This window comes from Tachyglossus aculeatus, chromosome 5 (assembly GCF_015852505.1).
Source record: "Tachyglossus aculeatus isolate mTacAcu1 chromosome 5, mTacAcu1.pri, whole genome shotgun sequence".
NCBI lineage: Eukaryota > Metazoa > Chordata > Mammalia > Monotremata > Tachyglossidae > Tachyglossus > Tachyglossus aculeatus.
The window spans coordinates 3,969,716-3,996,639 of NC_052070.1; the positions used below are offsets into that span (position 1 = coordinate 3,969,716).

Here is a 26,924-nt window from a genome sequence, read left to right on the forward strand (position 1 = left end):
GGAAACCGAGAGGTATTGGTAATAATAACAATGGTATTTTTTAAGTGCTTACTATGTGCCAAACACTGTTAGAATCAGAAAGGCCTAGAGAAATAGAGCACGAACCTGGGAGTCAGAAGGACCTGGGGGTCTAATCTGGGCTCAGCTACTTGTCTGCCGAGTGACCTTGGGCAAGTCACTTCACCTCTCCGTGCCTCAGTTACCTCATCTGGAAAATGGTGTTTAAGATCGTGAGCCGCATGTGGGACAGGGACTGTGTCCAACCTGATTAACATATATCTACCCCAGTATTCTCTCATCTGACCGTAAAATCAATTTCCCTCTAAAATCAATATTTAGCAGGTTTAAAGGGGCCACATGCAAAGGGAGGCAACATCAAATCTGAGAATTCAGCTATCCAAATAAGTGGCTGATGATGATGATGATGACGATATTTGTTAAGTGCTTACTATGTGCAAAGCACTATTCTAAACGCTGGGGGGGATACAAGGTGATCAGCTTGTCCCACGTGGGGCTTATGGTCCTCATCCCCATTTTACAGATGAGGTAACTGAGGCACAGAGAAGTGAAGTGATTTTCCCAAAGTCACATAGCTGACAAGTGGCAGAGCTGGTATTCATTCATTCAATAGTATTTATTGAGTGCTTACTGTGTGCAGAGCACTGTACTAAGCGCTTGGGAAGTACAAGTTGGCAACATATATGGATTAGAACCCATGACCCCTGACTCCGAAGCCCAGGCTCTTTCCACTGAGCCACGCTGCTTGTCTGATGATCCTGATTATATAAAAGATACCATGAAATAGATGTTGGAACCCACAAATCAGTGGATCGTTTTGGGAGATTACTCATCTCACACTTCCAACACTGCTTTTTTTTTTTTTTTTTTTGGTTAGCTTTTTCTGCCCAGAGTTATTTTTGTGGAAATGATGCAGAGTCAGGCACAGTGATACACCCTATCATACTGCCCATTAAAGCTAATTTCAGCTCCTCTCCCACCCCCAAGTTGCTAAATCGTATTATGAAACATACTGGAAGGATTATTCTGGTTGTGGGTTTTTTATTATTATTCCCTAGTGGGAGAAGACTGCAGTCAGGTGCTTTGGATTGACTGAAATAATCCCAGTTAATGATGGAAGCCTCCTGAGGAGAAGTCTGGCCAGAATCGGCTTCCATCAAAGTCGACAGCTTGTTCATCCAACTGAAATCATCCTCATTTCCACAAAAGCCAGAGACCCAATTTTCAGCGCTTAGGAAAGTGTTCAGCACATAGTAATCACTTAACAAATACTATTATTAGAACAGTGCTTGGCACGTAGTAAGCACTTAAAAAATACCAACATTATTATTATTATTAAGCCCATCAGTAGCTCCTGATTAGGCCTAAATCCTATGGCTTGGGGTGCAACTATAGAAACATTTTCTTAAAAGCAGTGTGGCTCAGTGGAAATCAATCAGTCAATCGTATTTATTGAGCGCTTACTGTGTGCAGAGCACTGTACTAAGCGCTTGGGAAGTACAAGTTGGCGACATATAGAGACAGTCCCTACCCAACATTGGGCTCACAGTCTAAAAGGGGGAGACAGAAAACCAAACCAAACATACTAACAAAATAAAATAAATAGTCGGTCCATGCGGGGGTGGAAAGAGCACGGACTTGGGTGTCCGGGGTCTTGGGTTCTAATCCCCATTCCGCCTCTTGTCAGCTGTGTGACTTTGGGCAAATCACTTAACTTCTCTGTGCCTCAGTTCCCTCATCTGTAAAATGGGGATTAAGACTGTGAGCCCCACGTGGGACAAACTGATTACCTTGTATCTACCCCAGCGTTCAGAACAGTGCTTGGCACATAGTAAGTGCTTAACAAAAACCATTATTATTATTATTATTATTATTATTATTATATTAACAGAGAGCAGCCATGAGGATTCACCATTTGCCAGCTAATGCACTTTGGTAATCTCGTCGGCCTTTCTTCTCTTACCCATGACTAATATTGATATCTCTATATGTTGCCAACTTGTACTTCCCAAGCGCTTAGTACAGTGCTCTGCACACAATAAGCGCTCAATAAATATGATTGACTGATTGATATCAGTCCCTCAATTGTGGATATGCCTAAAGATTTACATGGTGAAGACTCGTCTTTTCAGTGAAGGTTTAAACTATTATTGGGTTCACTGACTGTGTTACTGTTAATAATGTGGTCTCCCAAGTGCTTAGTACACACAAGCACTGAGGTATTTATTAAGCCCTTTTGTGTGGAACATGCATTAAGCTGCTGGGAGAGATTTATTTTGATCATTCTACTAGCGAACGCTTTTACGTCTCTCTCCCCCAGTAGATCGCAAGCTCCTTGAAGGCAGGAACCTGATACACCTGATAGAGAAGCAGCGTGGCTCAGTGGAAAGAGCCCGGGCTTTGGAGTCAGAGGTCATGGGTTCAAATCTTGACTCCGCCACTTGTCGGCTGGGTGACTTCACGCAAGTCACTTCACTTCTCCGGGCCTCAGTTACCTCATCTGTAAAATGGGGATAAAGGCTGTGAGCCCCACGTGGGACAACCTGATCACCTTGTAAGATCCCCAGCGCTTAGAACAGTGCTTTGCACGTAGTAAGTGCTTAACAAATGCCGTTATTATTATTTTGGGGAAGCAGCGTGGCTCAGTGGAGAGAGCACGGGCTTTGGAGTCAGAGGCTGTGGGTTCAAATCCCGGCCCCGCCACTTGTCAGCTGTGTGACTTTGGGCAAGTCACTTCACTTTTCTGGGCCTCAGTTCCCTCATCTGTAAAATGGGGATGAAGACTGTGAGCCCCTCGTGGGACAACCTGATTTCCTGCTATCTACCCCAGCGCTTAGAACAGTGCTGCTTTGCACATAGTAAGTGCTTAACAAATACCAACATTATTATTATTATTATTATTATTGTTATTATTATTATTATTATTATACACACTTTTGTACTTTCCCAATAATTGTATTGTTTGTTAAAACTTTACTGTGTGCCAAGCACCACACTGAATGCTGGGCTAGATATAAGAAACACAGTCCCTGTCCCTAATGGGGCTCTCAGTCTAGGGAGAGGGAGAACACACACTGAATCCCCATTTCCCAAGCGCTTAGCACAGTGCATCGCACCCAGTGGTTACTAGAGAGGAGGCCTCAAAGATGGGGTGATGTATTCTAATTCTACTGTCTTCTCCCAAGTATTTACTGCAGAAGAGAAGCAGCATTGCGTGATGGCTAGAGCTCAGACCCGGGGGGTCAGAAGGTCATGGGTTCTAATCCTAGCTCCATCACTTTTTTACTGCGTGACCCTTGGCAAGTCACTTCACTTCTCTGTGCCTCACTTACCTCATCTGGAAAATGGGGGTTAAGACTGTGAGCCCCACGTTGGGCAGGGACTGTGTCCAACCCAATTTGCGCGTGGCTCAGTGGAAAGAGCCCGGGCTTTGGAGTTACAGGTCATGGGTTTAAATCCCGGTTCCGCCAATTGTCAGCTGTGTGACTTTGGACAAGTCACTTAACTTCTCTGTGACTCAGTTACCTCATCTGTAAAATGGGGATGAAGACTGTGAGTCCCATGTGGGTCAACTTGATCACCTTGTAATCTCCCCAGTGCTTAGAACAGACTGAGCCCCCGTTTTCCTCTCCTCCTCCCCATCACCCCCGCCCTACCTCCTTCCCTCCCCACAGCACCTGCATATATATATTTGTATAGATTCATTACTGTATTTTACTTGTGCATATTTACTATTTATTTTGTTAATGATGTGCATAAAGCTTTACTTCTATTTGTTCTGATGATTTTGACACGTCTACATGTTTTGTTTTGTTGTCTGTCTCCCCCTTCTAGACAGTGTGCCCGTTGTTGGGTAGTGACCATCTCTATCTGTTGCCGACTTGTACTTCCCAAGTGCTTAGTACAGTGCTCTGCACACAGTAAGCACTCAATAAATATAATTGAATGAATGAATAGTGTTTTGCACATAGTAAGTGCTCAATAAATGCCATTCTTCTTCTTATTATTATTCCCCTCCAGTCTGAAGCAATTGCATTGGTTCTTTCCCAATGCTGAGTATAGTAAAAAACATTTAATAATAATGGTGATGTTTAATTCATTCTAGTGTGTCAGCTCCCTCCCTCAAGGATTTTCTCCTAGCATGACTTTTAACAGAGGTAATTGAGGCATCATTCTTGCATTATTTTCCTGGGTTGTTTTCTTCCAGCCAGCAACTGATTAATCTACTTTATTTTGTTTTATATAGGACTTTTTCTTATAAATTCATAAGACTTCCCCGCTAGATTATCAGCAGCATGGCCTAGTGGAGGGAGCTCAGGCCTGGGAATCAGAAGGACCTGAGTTCTAATCCCAGACCCCCAGATGTCAGCTGTGTGGCCTTGGGCCAGACACTTGGCTTATCTGGGCCTCAGTTCCCCCATCTGTAAGATAATAATACTAATGATGGCATTTATTAAGTGCTTACTATGTGCAAAGCACTGTTCTAAGCGCTGGGGAGGTTACAAGGTGATCAGGTTGTTCCATGGGGGGCTCACAGTCTTAATCCCCATTTTACAGATGAGGTAACGGAGGCACAGAGAAGTCAAGTGACTTGCCCAAAGTCACAAAGCTGACAATTGGAGGAGCAGGGATTAGAACCCATGACCTGGGCTCTTTCCACTGACCCATGCAGCTTCTCTGGAGATTAAGATTGTGAACCCCACATAGGACAGAGACTATGGCCTACCTGATAGGTTTGTATATACCCAGTGTTTAGTACAGTGCCTGGCACATAGTAAGCACTTTAATACCAGAATCTGGAGAAAGAACAAAGCTCCACGAGGGCTAGGATTGCATTTCCCAACTCTACTCTCCCAAGTGCCTCATTCAGTAAATGGTCAATAAACGTCACTGACTCACTCATCTTCGCTACAGTTTGTGCCCTAAACTGCCCAGTGATTTTAATAACTGTCTTCCCCTCAAGACTGTGAACGCCTTGTGGGCAGGGAACATATCTACCAGCTCACTAGAGAAGCAGTGTGGCTCAGTGGAAAGAGCCCGGGCTTTGGAGTCGGTGGTCAGGGGTTCAAATCCCGGCTCCACCAATTGTCAGCTGTGTGACTTTGGGGAAGCCACTTAACTTCTCTGTGCCTCAGTTCCCTCATCTGTAAAATGGGGATTAAGACTGTGAGCCCCCCGTGGGACAACCTGATCACCTTGTAACCTCCCCAGCACTTAGAACAGTGCTTTGCACATAGTAAGTGCTTAACAAATGCCATCATCATCACTAAATATCATCATTATTAAGCCCCACTTTTTTTCCTCTCCTACTCCCTTCTGCATCTCCCTTCTTTGCTCCCTTTGCTCTTCCCTTATTTATTTCTATTAATGTCTGCCTCCCTGTCTCTAGACTGTAAGCTCATTGTGGGCAGGGAACATTTGCTGTTGTATTGTACTTCCCCAAGTGTACAGTACAGCGCTCTGCAAACACTAAGCGCTCAATAAATTCATTCATTCAATCGTATTTATTGAGCACTTACTGTGTGCAGAGCACTGTACTAAGCGCTTGGGAAGCACAAGTCGGCAACATATAGAGACGGTCCCTACCAAACAACGGGCTCACAGTCTAGAAGGGGGAGACAGACAACAAAACAAAACATATTAACAAAATAAAATACAACAATAGAATAATAGAATACTACTTAACAAATGAACCCCTTTATATTGTCCTTTCCCAAGAGCTTACTACAGTGCTCTGCACACAGTAAGCACTCAGTAAATACAATTGATTAATAAAGTCCCAAATTGTGATACAGAATCCACTCAAGTTTTAAGAACTGGCCACGATTCCTCTTCTGGAAGCTTCCTTTCATTTCCTCTCACTTAGTAAGACTATCCTCCTTACAGTTGTCCCGTACTCACCAACTTTTCTCATATTTTAAAGGCTGTCGAAATACTCCACCAGACTTTTGTGGGATTTATAAATCCCGTTCCTTCAGGCATTCCTTAATTCTTCTTTTCCAAATATTTATCATTTTTGCTGCTTGCCCCTCAGCCTATTCCCCTTGAGTTTAGGCAGTTTAAAATAGATGATTTGAGGGAAATAAATGAAAAGAAAGAAATCACTTTTTCACCATAGATCATCCAAATTCTTCTATTTGGCCCAAGAAAATGATCAGAAACTAGACGGCAGCACCAATCTATCTTCCGTTAGAATTCTTTTCATCTCAGATACTGAAATAGAAAATAACTATATTCTCAGAGCAAAAGTTCAAATGATTTGTGTTTCATGACATCTTAATCCTAATTTATTATTAATAATAACAACACTGGTTCCGCATTTGTTAAGTGTGCCTTACTAAATTCTAGGGTAAAAATAAGATAATCAAGTTGGACATAGTCCCTCACCTAAATGGGGCTCACAGTCTAAGTAATTCCCTGTAGGACATGAATGTAACTAATATTCCTTTCTTGAGAGAAAAATCACTAAGTGATAGATTTATTTGGTGGCTGGAACTTGTTACTTGAATTACACTCATTAAAGTCATTAAATCTCCTTTTCCTGATTCTGGGCTTCTGAAGCCAAAGGTCAATATGGAGAAAAAATACAAAAATAATAAATAATAATAATGATAATTATGGTATTTGTTAAGTGCTTACTAGGTGCTAGGCACTGTACTAAGCACTGGGGTGGACACAAGAAAATCGGTTTGGTCACAGTCCCTGCCCCTCGTAGGGTTCAAAGTCTTAATCCCCATTTTACAGATGAGGCAACTGAGGCAAAGAGAGGTGAAGTGACTCGCCAAGGTCACCCAGCAGACAAGTGGCAGGGTTGGGATTAGAACCCATGATCTTCTGACTCTTAGGCCAATGTTCTATCCACTATGCCATACTATGAAGTTGGACATTCATTCATTCATTTAACTGTAGTGATTGAGTGCTTACTGTGTGCAGAGCACTGTACTAAGCACTTGGGAAGTACAAGTTGGCAACATATAGAGACGGTCCCTACCCAACAACGGGCTCACAGTTAGAAGGGGGAGCGAGACAACAAAACAAACCATGTGGACAGGTGTCAAAATCGTCAGAACAAATAGAATTATAGCTTTACGCAAATCATTAACAAAATAACTAGAATAGTAAATATGTACAAGTAAAATAGAGTTATATATCTGTACAAATACATATATATATATATATATATATATATATATATATGTATATATAAGAGGGAGGGCATTCCAGACCCGGGGGATGAAGTGGGCCAAGGGTCTATGGCGGGACGGGCAAGAATGAAGCATGGTGAGGAGATTAGTGGCAGAGGAGTGGAGGGTGCGGGCTGGGCTGGAGAAGGAGAGAAGGGAGGTGAGGTAGGAGGGGGCGAGGGGATGGTCAGCCTTGAAGCCCAGGGTGAGGAGTTTCTGCCTGATGCTTAGGTTGATTGGTAGCCACTGGAGATTTTTGAAGAGGGGAGTAACATGCCCAGAGCGTTTCTGGACAAAGACAATCCGGGCAGCAGCGTGAAGTATGGATTGAAGTGGGGAGAGACACGAGGATGGGAGATCAGAGAGAAGGCTGATGCAGTAGTCCAGACGGGATAGGATGAGAGCTTGAACGAGCAGGGTAGCGGTTTGGATGGAGAGGAAAGGGCGGAGCTTGGCAGTGTAGGGTGGATCTTGGCAATGTGAGCCCGTTGTTGGGTAGGGATTGTCTCTATCTGTTGCCAAATTGTACTTTCCAAGCACTTAGTACAAGTGCTCTGCACCCAGTAAGCGCTCAATAAATACGATTGAATGAATAAATGTGAAAAAAAAAACTCAGACGTTCTCTGTTCATCAAGAGACTGATAATAATAATAATAATAATGATAATAATAATAATGATAATAATAATAATGGTATTTATTAAGCGCTTACTATGTGCAAACCACTGTTCTAAGTGCTGGGGAGGTTACAAGGTGATCAGGTGGTCCCACAGGGGGCTCACAGTTTTAATCTGACTGAATAACCTGATAACCTGACTGAAGGTTAACCTCCCTTCATAATCCTCCCCTAATCCCCAGTCCTCTTGGGAAGCAATGTGGCCTAGTAGAATGATCTCAGCCCTGGGAGTCAGAAGGTCATGGGTTCTAATTCCGGCTCCGCCACTTAATGATAATAATAAATAATAATGATGGTATTTGTTAAGCGTTTACTATGTGCCAAGCACTGTTCTAAGCTCTGGGGGAGATACAAGGTTATCAGGTTGTCCCATGTGGGGCTTACAGTCTGTTACAGATGAGGTAACTGAGGCCCAGAGAAGTGAATCAATCAATCAATCATATTTATTGAGCGCTTACTGTGTGCAGAGTACTGTACTAAGTGCTTGGGAAGTACAAGTTGGCAACATAAGTGAAGTGACTTGCCCAAAGACATCCATATGACAGGTGATGGAGCTGGGATTAGAACCTACAACCTCTGACCCCCAACCCCGGCTCTTGCCACTAAGCCACGCTATCTGCTGTGTGACCTCGGGCAAGTCACTTCGTCTCTCTGGGCCTCAGTTACCTCATCTTTCAAATGGGGATTGAAACTTTGAGCCTCACGTGGGACAAGGACTGCATCCAACGTGATTTGCTTATATCCATCCGAGGACTTGGTAAAGTGTCTGGCACATAGTAGGCGCTTACCAAATGCCATAATAATTATTATTATTATTCACTCCTGCTCTCTCTACTCTTCAGTCCAAAGTTCACGCTACTGCCTGAACCATTATTCTAAAACATCTTCAAGCACACATCTCCCCACTCTTCCAAAACCTCCATGGGTTCGAATCTCGGCTCCACCACATGTCTGCTGTGTGACCTTGGGCAAGTCACTTAACTTCTCTGAGCCTCAGTTACCTCATCTGTAAAATGGGGATTAAGACCGTGAGCCCCACATGGGACAACCTGATCACTTTGTATCCCCCCCAGTGCTTAGAACAGTGCTTTGCACATAGTAAGCGCTGAACAAATGCCAACATTATTATTATTATTATTATTATTGTTATTTTATTATTATTATGAGTGCCCATCCCTCTCCTCATCCAGCAGAAATGACTGACCACCGGCTCGGAGGTACTCAAACCCTGCATTTACTGGAAAGAAAAGACGGCCAGAGTGAAGTCACACAGCAGAAGCGTTTCAGAGAAGGCTGGCAAGGGTCATTTGCAGAATGAAGGGGTAAGTGGCACTGTATCTTCTAAAACCCTGAACTTGATCCTAAAGTGATAATTCCCCTTCCACTAAAAGCAGGATCAGATACATTATTCACAGGAAAGACAGTGCCTGAGTTTCATCCCATGATCTTTCATGCACTGGGTCATTTAGAATTTCCATATACAGAATTTCCATTTCCGCCTTCCCTTCCCCACAGCACCTGTATATATGTATATATGTTTGTACATATTTATTACTCTATTTATTTATTTTACTTGTACATATCTATTCTATTTATTTTATTTTGTTAGAATGTTTCTCAGTCGTTCTTTCCCGGTCGTTCTTTCTCAGTCTCTTTTGCAGGCTCCTCCTCCCCTTCCCATCCTCTTACTGTGGGGGTTCCCCAAGGTTCAGTGCTTGGTCCCCTTCTGTTCTCAATCTACACTCACTCCCTTGGTGACCTCATTCGCTCCCACGGCTTCAACTATCATCTCTACGCTGATGACACCCAGATCTACATCTCTGCCCCCGCTCTCTCCCCCTCCCTCCAGGCTCGCATCTCCTCCTGCCTTCAGGACATCTCCATCTGGATGTCCGCCCGCCACCTAAAGCTCAACATGTCGAAGACTGAGCTCCTTGTCTTCCCTCCCAAACCTTGTCCTCTCCCTGACTTTCCCATCTCTGTTGACGGCACTACCATCCTTCCCGTCTCACAAGCCCGCAACCTTGGTGTCATCCTCGACTCCGCTCTCTCATTCACCCCTCACATCCAAGCCGTCACCAAAACCTGCCAGTCTCAGCTCCGCAACATTGCCAAGATCCGCCCTTTCTTCTCCATCCAAACCGCTACCCTGCTAATTCAAGCTCTCATCCTATCCCGTCTGGACTACTGTACTAGCCTTCTCTCTGATCTCCCATCCTCGTGTCTCTCTCCACTTCAATCCATACTTCATGCTGCTGCCCGGATTATCTTTGTCCAGAAACACTCTGGACATATTACTCCCCTCCTCAAAAACCTCCAATGGCTACCGATCAATCTGCGCATCAGACAGAAACTCCTCACCCTGCGCTTCAAGGCTCTCCATCCCCTCGCCCCCTCCTACCTCACCTCCCTTCTCTCCTTCTACTGCCCAGCCCGCACCCTCCGCTCCTCCACCGCTAATCTCCTCACTGTACCTCGCTCTCGCCTGTCCCGCCGTCGACCCCCGGCCCACGTCATCCCCCAGGCCTGGAATGCCCTCCCTCTGCCCATCCGCCAAGCTAGCTCTCTTCCTCCCTTCAAGGCCCTGCTGAGAGCTCACCTCCTCCAGGAGGCCTTCCCAGACTGAGCCCCTTCTTTCCTCTCCCCCTCGTCCCCCTCTCCATCCCCCCGTCTTACCTCCTTCCCTTCCCCACAACACCTGTATATATGTATATATGGTTGTACATATTTATTACTCTATTTATTTATTTATTTATTTTACTTGTACATTTCTATCCTACTTATTTTATTTTGTTGGTATGTTTGGTTCTGTTCTCTGTCTCCCCCTTTTAGACTGTGAGCCCACTGTTGGGTAGGGACTGTCTCTATGTGATGCCAATTTGTACTTCCCAAGCGCTTAGTACAGTGCTCTGCACATAGTAAGCGCTCAATAAATACGATTGATTGATTGATTGATGTTTCGTTTTGTTCTCTGTCTCCCCCTTTTAGACTGTGAGCCCACGGTTGGGTAGGGACTGTCTTTATATGTTGCCAGTTTGTACTTTCCAAGCACTTAGTACAGTGCTCTGCACACAGTAAGCGTTCAATAAATATGATTGATGATGATGATGAAGACCATTTTGCCGTTATAAACAATGGATGGCCCCAACTTTTAGGCCTTCAATCGGCTCTTCTTCAGTTACGCTCCTGCTCGCACTCTTTGTTCCCCTGAAGCCCACATACTTACTGTTACCTGTTCTCATCTCTCTCCCCCGACATGTCCATGCCCCTCCAACCCTCCCCAAAACCAATCCAGCACAGAATTCCCTCCTTTTCCCATCTGTCAGACCACTATGCTCCTTATTTGATATCAAATTTCCAGGAGGCATTCCCTGATTAATTACTCTTCACCCTCTCAAATCATCCACCCATTTCTTCCCCATCTGTCCATTGTGGTCAGGGAACAATTCTACCCACTCTGTTATATTGTACTTTCCCAAGTGCTGAGTACACCACTCTGCCCACAAACATTTATTCAATCATATTTATTGAGCGCTTACTGTGTGCAGAGCACTGTACTAAGCACTTGAATAATCAATAAATGAATATTGAATAAATTGAATAATTAAATATCGAACAATCAATAAATGTGATTAATCTATCACATGCTTAATAATAATCATAATGGTATTTGTTAAGCGCTTACTATGTGCCAGACACTGTTCCAAGCACTGGGGTAGATTCACGGTAATCAGGTTGTCCCATGTGGGGCTCAGTCTTCATCCCCATTTTCCAGATGAGGGAACTGAGGCACAGAGAAGTTAAGTGACTTGCCCAAAGTCACATGGCTGACAGTTGGCAAAGTCGGAATTAGAACTCATGACCTCTGACTCCCAAGCCCGTGCTCATAATAATAATGGTATTTGTTAAGCGCTTACTATGTGCTAGACACTGTTCTAAGCGATGGGGTAGATTCAAGGTAATCAGGTTGTCCCATGTGGGGCTCCCAGTCTTCATCCCCATTTTACAGATGAGGGAACTGAGGCACAGAGATGTTAAGTGACTTGCCAAAAGTCATGCAGCTGACAAGTGATGGAGCTGGGATTTGAACCCACAACCTCTGACTACCAAGGCCGGGCTCTTTCCACTAAGCCACATGTACTATTCATCCCTGCTGCTACATTTATGTACTTTTTTAAAAAATGGCATTTATTAAGCGCTTACTATGTGCCAAGCACTGTTCTAAGTGCTGGGGAGGTTACAAGGTGATCAGATCATCCCATGGGGGGCTCATAGTCTTAATCCACATTTTACAGATGAGGGAACTGAGGCCCAGAGAAGTGAAGTAACTTGCCCAGAGTCACACAGCTGACAAGTGGCGGAGCCGGGATTTGAACCCACGACCTCTGACTCCAAAGCCCAGGCTCTTTCCACTGAGCCACGCTGCTTCTCTTATTATCTTTACATTATCTTTATATTCTAATACCCTCTGGGGGATGTATTTGAGTGTCCACCTCCCACATTAAATTGGAAACTTCCTGAGGCCAGGGATTCCACCCACTAACCCTGGTGTGTTTCAGACAGTATTCTGCATATGGTAGGATCTCAATTCGCAGTTTCAAAAGATTGAAATCACTTTTTGAGTGCTTTACATCCACCAGTAGAGAACTACAGAAAGAGGGAGGATGATCTACACAGAAACTCTATATGCTGTTTCTCAATCAGCGGCATTCATTACTTACTGGGTGATAACAGTTCATTCATTCATTCATTCATTCAATCGTATTTATTGAGCACTTACTGTATGCAGAGCACTGTACTAAGCGCTTGGGAAGTACAAGTTGGCAACATATAGAGACGGTCCCTACCCAAAAGTGGGCTCGCAGTCTAGAAGGGGGAAGCAGTGTACTAAGCACTTTTTAAAAAAATGGTATTTATTAAGTGCTTACTATGTGCAAAGCACCGTTCTAAGCGCTGGGGAGGTTACAAGGTGATCAGGTTGTCCCACGGGGGGCTCACTCTTAATCCCCATTTTATAGATGAGGTAACTGAGGCACAGAGAAGTGAAGTGACTTGCCCAAAGTCACACAGCTGACAAGTGGCAGAGTCGGGATTTGAACCCATGGCTTCTGACTCCAAAGCCCATGCTCTTTCCACTGAGCCACGCTGCTTCTCTGTACTCCTCACTTGGGAGAGTATAATACAACAGAGTTGGTAGACACATTCCCTGCCCATGAGCTTCCCACCATAGGTTCAAATCCCGGCTCCGCCAATTGTCAGCTGTGTGACTTTGGGCAAGTGACTTTTAACTTCTCTGGGCCTCAGTTACCTCATCTGGAAAATGGGGATTAAGACTGTGAGCCCCCAGTGGGACACCCTGATGACCTTGTAACCTCCCCAGCACTTAGAACAGTGCTTTGCGCATAGTAAGCGCTTAATAAATGCCATTATTCTATCATTTTTATTATACCCCACTTGGTACATCACACAAAATGTACCTGCTTAGTCTATGGTGATGAAATAATCTATTTGTGTTACTTTAGGTTGTGCTTTCCCTAAGCGCTTAGTACAGGGCATTGCATCTGGCGGATGATCAGTAGATATTGTTACTACATCTCTAGAATAACCTGTGATTGAACCCACTATAAAGACAATGAGTGTAGCTACAAGAACCTTCCCTCCAGGTTAATATATTTTCAATCCCTTCCTGAACTTGCTAGGCCAATACATAAAATGACCATTTTACAGCACTTTGAAGAAAAGCCTTGGCATTAGACATGTAATCATTGGGATCAGAGATCATTTCAAGCAGGCTAAATAATAGGAAATCATTTCTATTCTGCTTTATTGTTTTATCCTCTAAAGAAGCTCTTAGATCATAGCTGACTGTATGGAATGCGTGATGAAATTTAAGATTCTGAGTCCAAAAGTCATTTTATTTTTACATTGCAGTGACACCGCTAACTTAGAGAAATGGAAGTAAATTGGGAAAAAGGACAATTGCATGCGGGAAACAATGCTTTTTTTTTTTGAACTGTCATATTCCCCCCATTTTCCTTTTTTCCATTTGCATCTACTACATGGAAAGTTTTCAAAACATGATGCCTCAGCTTTTTAGTGGATTCATTTATGCAATTTTTAAAGTTCAGGTGTGTTCTCTATTGAGTGTTCAGTTTCATAAATAGGCCGTGCAAAGCGGAGAGTGAAATCAGACGTGGCAATTTAGAGTCTGGAAATTGTTTTTGCAGTGACTACAAAGAGGCAGACATTTCAAGCTAAATAGGACACAACTCTAACATGGACAAAGAAGAAGCTGAGATATACACAAGAAACACCACAGATCACAACCATCTTTCAGGTCTCAGTTTGATTCCTAACCAAATGAGTTATTTTTTCAAGACCAATCAATCAATCAGTCGTATTTATTGAGCACTTACTGTGTGCAGAGCACTGTACTAAGCGCTTGGGAAGTACAAGTTGGCAACATATAGAGACAATGGGCTCACAGTCTAAAAGACCAGCGTTCTTTACTTACACTGGAGCTTGCTTGGAAAGAAGACAGTCAGGATATGTCGTATTATTGTTTTCATTCATTCATTCATTCAATCAGATTTATTGAGAAAAGGATTGGTGGGCTTAGCTAGGGAAGGCTTCTTGGAGGAGATTCATTCATTCAATGAGATTTATTGAGCACTTACTGAGTGTAGAGCACTGTACTAAGCACTTGGCAACATATAGATACGGTCCTTACCCAGCAATGGGCTCACAGTCTAGAAGGGGGAGACAGACAACAAAACAAATGGACACGTATCAAATCGTCAGAACAAAGAACAAGGAGATGTTCCTGTCCCCTTCCAAGTGCTTAGTACAGTGCTGTGCACACAGTATTTAATAGACACGATTGACTGACTGACCAACAATTCCTAACATCATTTTCTAAGTTACTAGGGTAGAAGAGAGAAGAGAAGTCAGTCTCGTGGCATTAAAGCTCTGCTCATTTTAGCACTGCCATGCTGGTGGGACATGTGAGGAGGAGCCACTGTGGGAGAATCACACAGCTGCAGGATGGAGAGCTGAAATCGGGAACCTGAAAGCCAGGAAGACAGAGGAAATATTTTAAAGGCACTGTGAAAACCGAGCTTTGGACAAAGCTGCATCCTAGATGGAAACTGGGAGTTATTGATTGAGGTTGGATTGTGATGGTAATTAATAATAATAATGACATTTATTAAGCGCTTACTATGTGCAAAACACTGTTCTAAGCACTGGGTAGGTTACAAGGTGATCAGGTAGTCCCACGGGGGGCTCATAGTCTTAATCCCCATTTTCCAGATGAGGTAACTGAGGAAAGTCACACAGCTGACAATTGGTGGAGCCGGGATTCGAACCCATGACCTCTGACTCCAAAGCCCGTGCTCTTTCCACTGAGCCATGCTGCTTCTCTAAGACAGACGATGTCTGTCTAAGGATAAAGGAATAGTTCCTTTGGAGCAGAAGCTGAGCAAGGATCAAGAAACAAGGAGATAAAAAGGAAAACAGCACCAATTGAAGCAGCTTGGCTCAGTGGAAAAGAGCCCGGGCTCTGGAGTCAGAGGTCATGGGTTCAAATCCCAGCTCTGCCAATTATCAGCTGAGTGACTGGGCAAGTCACTTCACTTCTATGTGCCTCAGTTACCTCATCTGTAAAATGGGGATTAAGACTGTGAGCCCCCCGTGGGACAACCTGATCACCTTGTAACCTCCCCAGCACTTAGAACAGCGCTTAATAAATGTCATTATTATTATTATTATTAACACTTGTGGACTGCCTGCTGGAGGGCATTTGCAGAGCACTCTATTAAACACTTAAGTGTAGTAGGTTTAACAAATCCGGTCAGTCCGTGGTATTTGAGGGCTTACTGTGCGCTGAACACTGTATTAAACACTTGGGAGAGTACGATACAGTAGAATTTGTTGACATGATCCCTGCCTTGCCCATGAGGAGGTTACGCTCTATCAGTCACTCAGTCAATCGTGTTTATTGAGTGCCTACAGGGTGCAGAGCACTGTACTAAGCACTCGGGAGAGAGTTGGTAGACATGATCTCCGCACAGATTTGGAAAATGTCAAACAATATTGTCCAAGAAGGGACGGCCTCTTTAAAGTGCTCAGCCTCTGGCCTGATCCAAGGATCTATGTTTTCACCATGTTTCCATCTCGCCTGTCTCAACAACTCTCCCATGTCCTACCTCTGGTCTCTCTCTCTCTCTCTCTCTCTCTCTCTCTGTGTGTGTGTGTGTGTATGTACATATGTGTATATGTATATATGTTTGTACATATTTATTACTGTATTTATTTTACTTGTACATATCTATTCATTTTTTTTTTTTGTTAATATGTTTGGTTTTGTTCTCTGTCTCCCCCTTCTAAACTGTGAGCCCACTGTTGGGTAGGGACTGTCTCTATATGTTGCCAACTTGTACTTCCCAAGCGCTTAGTACAGTGCTCTGCACACAGTAAGCTCTCAATAAATACGATTGATTGATTGGTCTGCCACGTCTCCCCCCACCCCCAAATTAGCTAGGCACCGACTCTCCCCCTCTTCAAAGCCTTATTGAAGGCACCACTCTACCAGAAGACCTTCCCCGACTAAGCTCCCCCTACAATTTTCCTCTTCTCCCACTCCCTTCTGCGCCACCCTGCCTGATCCCTTTGTTCTCCCCCCTCCCCAACCCCACATTACTTACGTCCATATCCGTCACTTATTTATATCAATATCTGTCTTCCACTCTAGGCTGTGAGCTCATTGTGGGCAGGGAATATTTCTGTTTATTGTTGTTTTGTCCTCTCCCAAGTGCTTAGGACAGTGCTCTACACACAGGAAGCGCTCAATAAATACGAATGAATGAATGAATTAATCTCTTCAGTCACTAAAGTTCAACATCGGTGGGTTCCCCAAGTAAGCACTCCAACCTGCTCACTGTCCCTCAATCTCATCTATCTAAATGCTTGTCTTTTGTCCACATCATCCCTCTGGCTTGGAAAGCCCACCCTCTTCATATCCGACAGACAATAATAATAATGATGACATTTATTAAGTGCTTACTATGTGCAAAGCACTGTTCTAAGCCCCGGGGAGGTTACAAGGTGATCAAGTTGTCCCACGGGGGGTGCTCACAGTCTTAATCCCCATTTTACAGATGAGGGAACTGAGGAACAGAGAAGTCAAGTGATTTGCCCAAAGTCACACAGCTGACAATTGGTGGAGCCGGGATTTGAACCCATGACCTCTGACTCCAAAGCCCGGGCTCTTTCTACTGAGCCACACTGCTTCTCAGGTGATTATTCGCCCCACCTTCAAAGCCTTAATGAAGGCACACCTCTTCCAAAAGGCCTTCCCTGATTAATCCTTCCTTTCCTCTTCTTCCACTCCCTTCTGCATTACCCTGGCACTTGGATTCACACCCCTGATTAATTCCTCCCTCAACCATACAGCACTTGTATGCATATCCATAATTTATTTATATTAATGTTCATCTCCCTCTCTAGACTGTAAATTCTTTGTGCAGCATGGCTCAGTGGAGACAGCCCGGGCTTGGGAGTCAGAGGACGTGGGATCTAATCCTGGCTCTGCCACTTGTCTGCTGTGTGACGTTGGACAAGTCACTTCACTTCTCTGTGCCTCAGTTCCCTCATCTGTAAAATGGGATTTAGGACTGTGAGCCCCACATGGGGCAACCTGATTACCTTGCAACTACCCCAGCGGTTAGAACAGTGTTTGGCACATAGTAAGTGCTTAACAAATACCATAATTTATTTTATTCATTATTGTGGGCAGGTAACATGCCTTCCAACTCCAATATATTGTACTCCCCAAGCACTTAACACAATTTCAGCCCACATTCATTCATTCAATCGTATTTATTGAGTGCTTACTGTGTGCAGAGCACTGTACTAAGTGCTTGGGAAGTACAAGTTGGCAACATATAGAGACAGTCCGTACCCAAGAACGGGCTCACAGTCTAGAAGGGGGAGACAGACAACAAAACAAAACACGCGGACAGGTGTCATCATCAGAATAAATAGAAGTAAGGCTAGATAAGCACTCAAGTGACTGACGGAAGACAACTGTTATTTCTAGACTGCGAGCCCGCTGTTGGGTAGGGACCATCTCTATATGTTGCCAATTTGTACTTCCCAAGCACTTAGTACAGTGCTCTGCACACAGTAAGCGCTCAATAAATACGATTGATGATGATGATGACTGTCTCTATATGTTGCAAACTTATACTTCCCAAGCGCTAAGTACAGTGCTCTGCACACAGTAAGCACTCAATAAATATGATTGAATGAATGAATGAACTATGCATACATGTATGGTATAAGGTAAGACAATGAAAGAATGTGGGAAGCCTATGTAATCGTCTGTGAGGCATTATGAAATTAGAAAATAGCATTTTTACTTAGCTTGGTGAAAGAAACAAACAAAAAAATTAAAGGTAATTGATATTTTGGACTGCTGCTGCTTTTTCCTGGCATCATCCCCCTTAATATTGAACATTCATATTATTATGAAAAGGTTTGAATTTCCTTTAGGGATAATAATGTCGCTACACCGTTTTGAGATGAATTGACTAGAGAGAACACCATGAGTTTTTATTAAATAGCAGGTGCTGAACTTGATTCAAGTTCTCCTCAAGTTGTAATTTAACCAGCTCTGTTAGAAAGGCTCTCCGTTCCCCCTAGATGTTAGAAGCTAAAGCCATCATTTATCAGCCCCCTCCTCATTACAATCAAATTAATACAATTCACATTGTTTGATGGAAAAAAATGCTAATGGGAAAGAGGTAATGGCCAATTGAGCTGTTTTCCCCAAAATAAAACTTGGGCTGAGGATGGGCTAATTATAAGTGATGATAAGTGAGACTGTGAGTTCACTGTGGGCAGGGAAGGTGTCTGATACATTCAGTTGTATTTATTATTATTAATATTATTATTTATTTTTTGTTTATTTATTATTATTAATTTTAGAAAAGCAGCATAGCTCAATGAAAAGAGCACGGGCTGCAGAGTCAGAGGTCATGGGTTCAAATCCCAACTCCACCAGTTGTCAGCTGGGTGACTTTGGGCAAGTCACTTAACTTCTCTGTACCTCAGTTCCTCATCTGGAAAATGGGGATTAAGACTGTAAGCCCCCCATGGGACAACCTGATCACCTTGTAACATCCCCAGTACTTAGAAAAGTGCTTGGCACATAGTAAGTGCTTAATAAATGCCATCGTTATTATTATTATTATTGAGCGCTTTGTGTGCAGAGCACTGTACTAAGCTCTTGGGAAGTACAAGTTGGTAACATATTCATTCATTCAATCGCATTTTTTGAGTGCTTACTGTGTGCAAAACATTGTACTAAGCGCTTGGGAAGTACAGGTTGGCAATATATAGAGACAGTCCCTACCCAACAATGGGCTCACAGTCTAGAAGACTCTCCCAAGCGCCTGGTACAGTTCTTGGCACATGGTAAGTGCTCAATAACTACAATTAATAATAATAATGATAATATCAATTTATCTCAGATAATTTCCTTCGCTAAATTACAATAATAATTGTTCTATTGAAGATTTAAGTTCTACTGCTCAGTAGACTTTTAATTTGTTCTGGAGCCCACTATCAAACTGGTCAACACTCTCACAGTCTTACAAAGGAAGTAGGAAGCAGTGTAGCCTAATTCATTCATTCAATCGTATTTATTGAGCGCTTACTGTGTGCAGAGCACTGTACTAAGCGCTTGGGAAGTACAAGTTGGCAACATATAGAGACAGTCCCTACCCAACAGTGGGCTCACAGTCTAGAAGCCTAATGGATAGAGCACGGGCCTGGGATTCAAAGGAACCTGGGTTTTAATCCCAGCTCCATCACTTGACTGACGTGTGACCTTGGGCAAGTTCCACAACTTCTCTGTGCCTCAGTTTTAAGGCTCCCAGTTGCACGAAATTGTCAGCAATTGGATGGAAGACAGTTTACGGAAAGAAATAGATTGTTTTCGTGAGGGTCAGAGGAGTTGGGTTCTAATCCCAGCTCTGCCACGTGTCTGCTGCTGTATGACCTTGGGAAAGTCCTTTAACTTCTCTTAGACTCAGTTACATCATCTGTAAAAAGGAGATTCAATAACAGTTCTCCCTCTTACTTTGTCTATTCTTGCTTTCAATTGTATTTATTGAGCGTTTACTGTGTGCAGAGCACTGTATTAAGTTCTTGGAAAGTACAATATAGCAATAGAGAGAGACAGTCCTTAGATCGTGAGCCCCATGTGGATCAGGGACTTCGTCTGCCCTGAGAATCTTATACCTTCCTTGGCCCTTAGGACAGTGCTTGGCAGATACTAAGTTCTTAATAGATACCCCTATCATTATTATTATCATTCAACCCGGTCATCCATCACCATGCTGCCTCTGGATTAATGGAGGAGCTTCTTCTAACTCTTATGATGTTTAGAAAAACACCCCTGAAGTCTCCAGAGCAGCAAAACTTCCTCACGATTGGCTCCTTTTCTAATGTGGAATTTCTTTTTTTTTTATTACACTGCCTTGAGGGTCAGCCAGATGGAGCCTATAGGACTAATTAGCTGGGAACACTCTTTCCCTGTAGGACAGGTGATTCCATGATAACGGTGGGATTTGTTATGCACTTTTGCAGGCCAAACACTCTAGTAAGCCCTGGAGAAGATGACAGACTATTATTATTTTTGTTATTGTCTTTGTAAAGCACTTATGATGTGCAAATGCTGTTCTAAGCGCTGGGGTTGACAGACGTTATTCAGGTCAGAAATAGTCCTTATTCCACATGGCGCTCACAGTAGGAGGGAAAACAGGTAACAGTATTTGCTACCTGGTATTAAGCACTAGAGTAATAATAATAATAATAATAATAAATGGCATTTGTTAAGTGCTTACTATGTGCAAAGCACTGTTCTAAGTGCTGGGGAGGTTACAAGGTGATCAGGTTGTCCCACTGGGGGCTCACAGTCTTAATCCCCATTTAATAGATGAGGTAACTGGGGCACAGAGAAGTTAAATGACTTGCCCAAAGTCACACAGCTGACAGTTGCTGGAGTCAGGATTTGAACCCATGACCTCTGACTCCAAAGTCCATGCTCTTTCCACTGAGCCCCGCTGCTTCTCCTGAGCCAATCAGGTGGGACACAGTTTATGTCCCACATGGGGCCCACACTCAATCTCCATTTTACAGATGCTAAAACTAAGGCCCAGAAAAATGAAGTGACTTGCCCAAGGTCACACAGAAGTGACGTGGCTCAGTGGAAAGAGCTCGGGCTTTGGAGTCAGAGGTTGTGGGTTCAAATCCCAGCTCCACCACTAATCAGCTGTGGGACTTTGGGCAAATCACTTTACTTCTCTGTGCCTCAGTTACCTCATCTGTAAAATGAGGATGAAGACTGTGAGCCTCCTATGGGACAACCTGATCACCTTGTAACCTCCCAGTGCTTAGAACAGTGCTTTGCACATAGTAAGCTCTTGATAAATCCCTTTTAGACTGTGAGCCCACTGTTGGGTAGGGACTGTCTCTATATATGTTGCCAATTTGTACTTCCCAAGCGCTTTGTACAGTGCTCTGCACATAGTAAGTGCTCAATAAATACGATTAATGATGATGATGATGATAAATGCCATTATTATCATTATTATGAATTTGGCACAGGTGGGTCCCCCAATTTACAGGTCCAGGATGCTTCCTAGATCCATCCTTGGGTGGGCTCAATATTGCCTCAATTTTCTGAATGCCACTAACCCCCAAGAAATAATTACTCTGGTCTCTCAAAATCCCAGAAATCATCAGTGTTTGTGGGTTTTACAAATGAGAGCAGAATAATAATCAGGTTAATAGGCTCAAATCAAAATAGGTTATAAAAAATGTTGCCCTCATTATATCTCTGGGAGGCAGGCAGAAGGTCTTATTATACCCCATTTAGAGAGATGGAATTAAGACACAGAAAGGCTGCCTCGTGGATAGGAGTCAGAGGACCTGGGTTCTCATCTTACCTCTGCCACTTGTCTGCTGTGTGACCTAGGTCAAATGACTTCACTTCTCTGAGCCTCACTTCATCAGCAGAACAGGGATTCTCTACTTATTCTTCCACCTACTTAGACTCTGAGCCCCATGTGGGACCTGATTATCTTGTATTCATTCAATCACTCATTTATTGGGCGCTTACCCGTCTGCAGAGCGCTGTACTAAGCACTTGGAAAGTACAATACGGCAATAGGGAGAGACAATCCCTGCTCGCAACAGGCTAACTCCCTTACACTTAATGCAGTGCTTGGCACAAAATAAACATTTAACCAAAACTACAATTCAATCAATCAATCAATCGTATTTATTGAGCGCTTACTGTGTGCAGAGCACTGTACTAAGCGCTTGGAAAGTACAAGTTGGCAACATATAGAGCCAGTCCCTACCCAACAGTGGGCTCACAGTCTAAAAGGGGGAGACAGAGAACAAAACCAAGCTTACTAGCAAAATAAAATAAATAGAATAGATATGTACAAGTAAAATAAATTGGTATTGGTAAAATAAATAATAAATAAAATAAATAAATACAATTACCACTGGCAGATCACCCTCCATGCCAGTGGCCTTAGATTGTAAGCTTGAAGGCGGGGGACCTGTGCCATACTACATTGTATTTCTCCAGGCCATTAGTACAGTGTCAAATGCTCAAAACAGGCTACCGATTGATCAATCAATGGCAAATCTCTGATTAATAAGGAGGGCATTTACTAGCCCCTTACCATGTGACAACCAGACTGTTAAATGTCGGGGGAGATTGAAAAGATTTTGAGCTGACCTTGATCTTGTCCTATACAAGTTTCACAGTACAAGTGGGAAGGAGGATGGCATACATTCTCCAGAAGAGGAAACTGAGGCTTAGAGAGGTTAAATGACTTGCCCGAGGTCACACTACCAGGAAGAGGCATAGCTGAATTTAGAGTCTGGATCTTTAGACTCTATAATCCATCCTTTGTCCACTTGACAGTTCTGTCTATCCGGAATTAAATTCTGGGGGACGCTGTCAATCAATCAATCAATCGTATTTATTGAGTGCTTCCTATGTGCAGAGCACTGTACTAAGCACTTGGGAAGTACAAATTGGCAACACACAGAGACAGTCCCTACCCAACAGTGGGCTCACAGTCTAAAAGGAGGACATCCTGGAACATCCACCCTAGATCCCATTTGTGAGTGTCAGATTTAGCAGGCACTTGAGTATTTACTGAGTGCACACAACACTGTACTAAACACTTGGGAGAGTAAGACACAATAGAGTTGTTAAACATGTTCCCTGTGCACAGTGAGCTTATGGCTTAGATGGGGAGATGGATGCTATTATAAATAACGGACATGGGCATAAGTGAACATGGACATGGAGAAGCACGTGGCTCAGTGGAAGGAACACAGGCTTTGGAGTTAGAGGTCACGGGTTCAAATCCCAGCTCCACCACTTGTCAGCTGTGTGATTTTGGGTGTCACAACTTCTCTGTGCCTCAGTTCCCTCATTTGTAAAAGGGGGGTTAAGACTGTGAGCCCCACGTGGGACAATCTGATCACCTTGTATTCTCCCTAGTGCTTAGAACAGTGTTTTGCACAGAGTAAGCACTTAATAAATGCCATTATTACTGTAGGTGATGTGGGGCGAATATCAAGTGCACAGTGCTTTGCACAGAGTAAGCACTTAATAAATGCCGTTATTACTGTTAGTGATGTGGGGTGAATATCAAGTGCTTAAAGGATGTAGCTATGAATGCAAAGGCATCACAGAAGAAAGCCCGTTGTTGGGTAAGGACCATCTCTATATGTTGCCAACTTGTACTTCCCAAGCACTTAGTACAGTGCTCTGCACACAGTAAGCACTCAATAACTATGATTGAATGAATGAATGAATGAATGAATGAATGAGGAAGAGAGAGCTTAAGTTGGGAAAGGCCTCATGGAAAGAGATGTGATTTTAATAAGACTTTGAATGTGGAGAGAATGCAGTCAGTCATAAATTCATTCAATTGTATTTATTGAACACTTACTGTGTGCAGAGCACTGTACTAAGTGCTTGAAATGAAATGAAAGGGGAGGGATTTCCTGGTCAGAGGGAGGATAATAATTAATAATCATTATGGTATTTGTTAAACACTTAATATGTTCCAGGCACTGAACTAACCTCTGGGGTGGATACAAGCAAATCGGGTTGGACACAGTCTCTGTCCCACATGGGGCTCGCCGTCTCAATCCCCATTTTACAGATGAGGTTACTGAGGCACAGAGAAATGAAGTGACTTGCCCAAGGTCACAGCAGACAAGTGGCAGAGCTAGGATTAGAACCCATGATCTTTTGACTCTCAGGCCCATGCGCTAACCACTACACATACTGCTTCCCTTCCCTGTGGCCAGGGGATCAACAGTGCGATGGATTCATTCATTCATTCAATCATATTTATTGAGCGCTTGCCATATGCAGAGCACTGTACTAAGCGCTTGGGAAGTACAAGTTGGCAACATATAGAGACGGTCCCTACCCAACAACGGGCTCACAGTCTAGAAGATGTGAGCTCTGCTGAGAGATTCTGTTTTTCTTCTAGAAAAGATACTCAACCACTGCCTAAACATTCTTTTTTTTTCTTTTTTGTCTATTTGATACATTTTCTTCCTAGTACAATTTGTACTTAATTTGATTTTGCCTGTCCTTTCCTGCTCCTTATACATCTACAAGGCCGTGTTCCTCTACCCTCTACAACAACTGAGAATTTCTAAACGTGTCTGTTCCACATTCTTGGGGATTCTTATGCTTTTCTATATGACCTCACCCGATCCCAGGTGTTTACAAATAAATTTGCAATCAATCATTTTTATTGAGTGCTTTCTGGGGGTGGATCACTGTAATAATAATAATAATGGCATTTATTAAGCACTTACCATGAGCAAAGCGCTGTTCTAAGCACTGGGAAGGTTACAAGGTGATCAGGTTGTCCCACAGGGGGCTCACCACCTTAATCCCCATTTTACAGATGAGGGAACTGAGGCACAGAGAAGTGAAGTGACTTGCCCAAAGTCACACAGCTGACAATTGGCAGAGCCGGGATTTGAACCCATGACCTCTGACTCCAAAGCCCGGGCTCCTTCCACTGAGCCATGCTGCTTCTCACTGTACTAAGCAGTTGGGAGAGTACAACAGAGTTGGTAGACACGTTCCTTGTCCACAATGAGCTTACAGTCTGAAGGGGGAGACAGATATTAACATAAATTAGTTATGGGGTATAGACATACCTACTGTGGGGGAAGGAAAGAAATCCAAGATCTGGAATAAAGAGCACTTATTAAGCACTTATAATCTAAAGAGAAGCAGCGTGGCTCAGTGGAAAGAGCACGGGCTTTGGAGTCAGAGGTCATGGGTTCAATTACCGGCTCCGCCAAATGTCAGCTGTGTGACTTTGGGCAAGTCACTTCACTTCTCTGTGCCTCAGTGACCTGATCTGTAAAATGGTATTAAGACTGTGAGCCCCCCCACCCTGGGACAACTTGATCACCTTGTAACCTCCCCAGCACTTAGAACAGTGCTTTGCACATAGTAAGCACCTAATAAATGCCATTATCAATCAATCAATCGTATTTATTGAGCACTTACTGTGTGTAGGGCACTGTACTAAGCACTTGGGAAGTCCAAGTTGGCAACATATAGAGACAGTCCCTACCCAACAGTGGGCTCACAGTCTAGAAGGGGGAGACAGAGAACAAAACCAAACATATTAACAAAATAAAATAAATAGAATAGATATGTACAAGTAAAATAAATAAATAGAAAAATATAGAACACTTCACGAATTTGCATGTCATCCTTGCACAGGGGCCATGCTAATCTACTCTCTATCATTCCAATTTTAGTATATGTGTTGCCTATTATTATTATTATTATTAAAGAGGGAGACAGACATTAACATAATTGCATAATGAAACAGTGTGGCTTAGTACATAGACCACAAGCCTGGGAGTCAGACAGACCTGGGTTCTAAACACCCCTTCACCTCGTCTGCTGTGTGACCTTGGGTAAATCACTTTACTTCTCTGAGTCTCATTTACCTTATCTGGAAAATGGGGATTAAGAGTGTGAGCTCCATGTGGGACAGGGACTCTGTCCAACCTGATTAACATGTTTCTACCCCAGTGCTTAGAACAGTGCCTGGCACATAGGAAGTGCATAACTGGTACCACAATTATTGTTATTATAGGTAAATTACACGTAAGGACATAAGTGCTGTGGAAGAAGGAAAGAAACCCCGGGAGTGGGAGAGAAGTTCAAGAATTCATTCATACAGTCATACTTATTGAATGCTTTCTGTGTGCAGAAAACTATACTAAGTGCTTGGGAAGCACAATTCACAACATATAGAGATGGTGCCTACCCAACAACACACTCACAGTCTAGAAGAGGGAGACAGACAACAACAAAAAAAAAAACAGACAGGAATCTGCTCTCCTGTAATTTTGGACAATTCAAAACAAAGCTGTAACTCGAGTTACTTTCCATCCCTGATTCAAATTCGAATTAGAGAAGAAACAAACCCCGATCCCCTTAGAGACAGCAGGTCCAGGCCAGTCTCACTCCATCTCCTCTGAGAATATCACAGAAAACTCCCCACGACAGGAAAACGCCAGCTTCATTTCTGAAAGGCAGCCTAGATTAATCAACTTGTCAACAACAGAAACAGTTCCACAGGTCAGGTTCTGTGGCTATCTGGGGGGAGAGAAGGCACACGAAATAAATTGTTCGGAAAGAAAAGGAAGTTCTGTTCTTTCTGACTGGTATTTGACAAGAGCACAAGCTGGGGAAACTTCTGAAATCAGGAATCTGAAATCAAACCTTAACCGCAGACGTTTCCGCTCATAAATTGTGCATCCCATTAAGTTTTTTCTGTTTTTTTCCATTCTGTTCTCCAAGGAAACCCGATCTAATTTGCGACTGACTGAAGACTCATTGTGCTATTGCTCAGGTTTAAGGCTCCAGGGCTTCCATGAAACCAGGCTAGT

General features: G+C 43.3%; 1 protein-coding gene and 1 non-coding gene across 4 annotated transcripts in view; both read right to left on the bottom strand.

Annotated features, from left to right (window-relative positions):
* Nucleotides 1–26,924, bottom strand: part of LRRTM4 (leucine rich repeat transmembrane neuronal 4) — a 797,911-nt gene that overhangs the window by 620,928 nt on the left and 150,059 nt on the right. The window lies entirely within an intron of this gene.
* Nucleotides 25,699–25,803, bottom strand: LOC119929259. Its single transcript, XR_005451391.1, has one exon. It is a non-coding gene; the product is annotated as a U6 spliceosomal RNA (small nuclear RNA).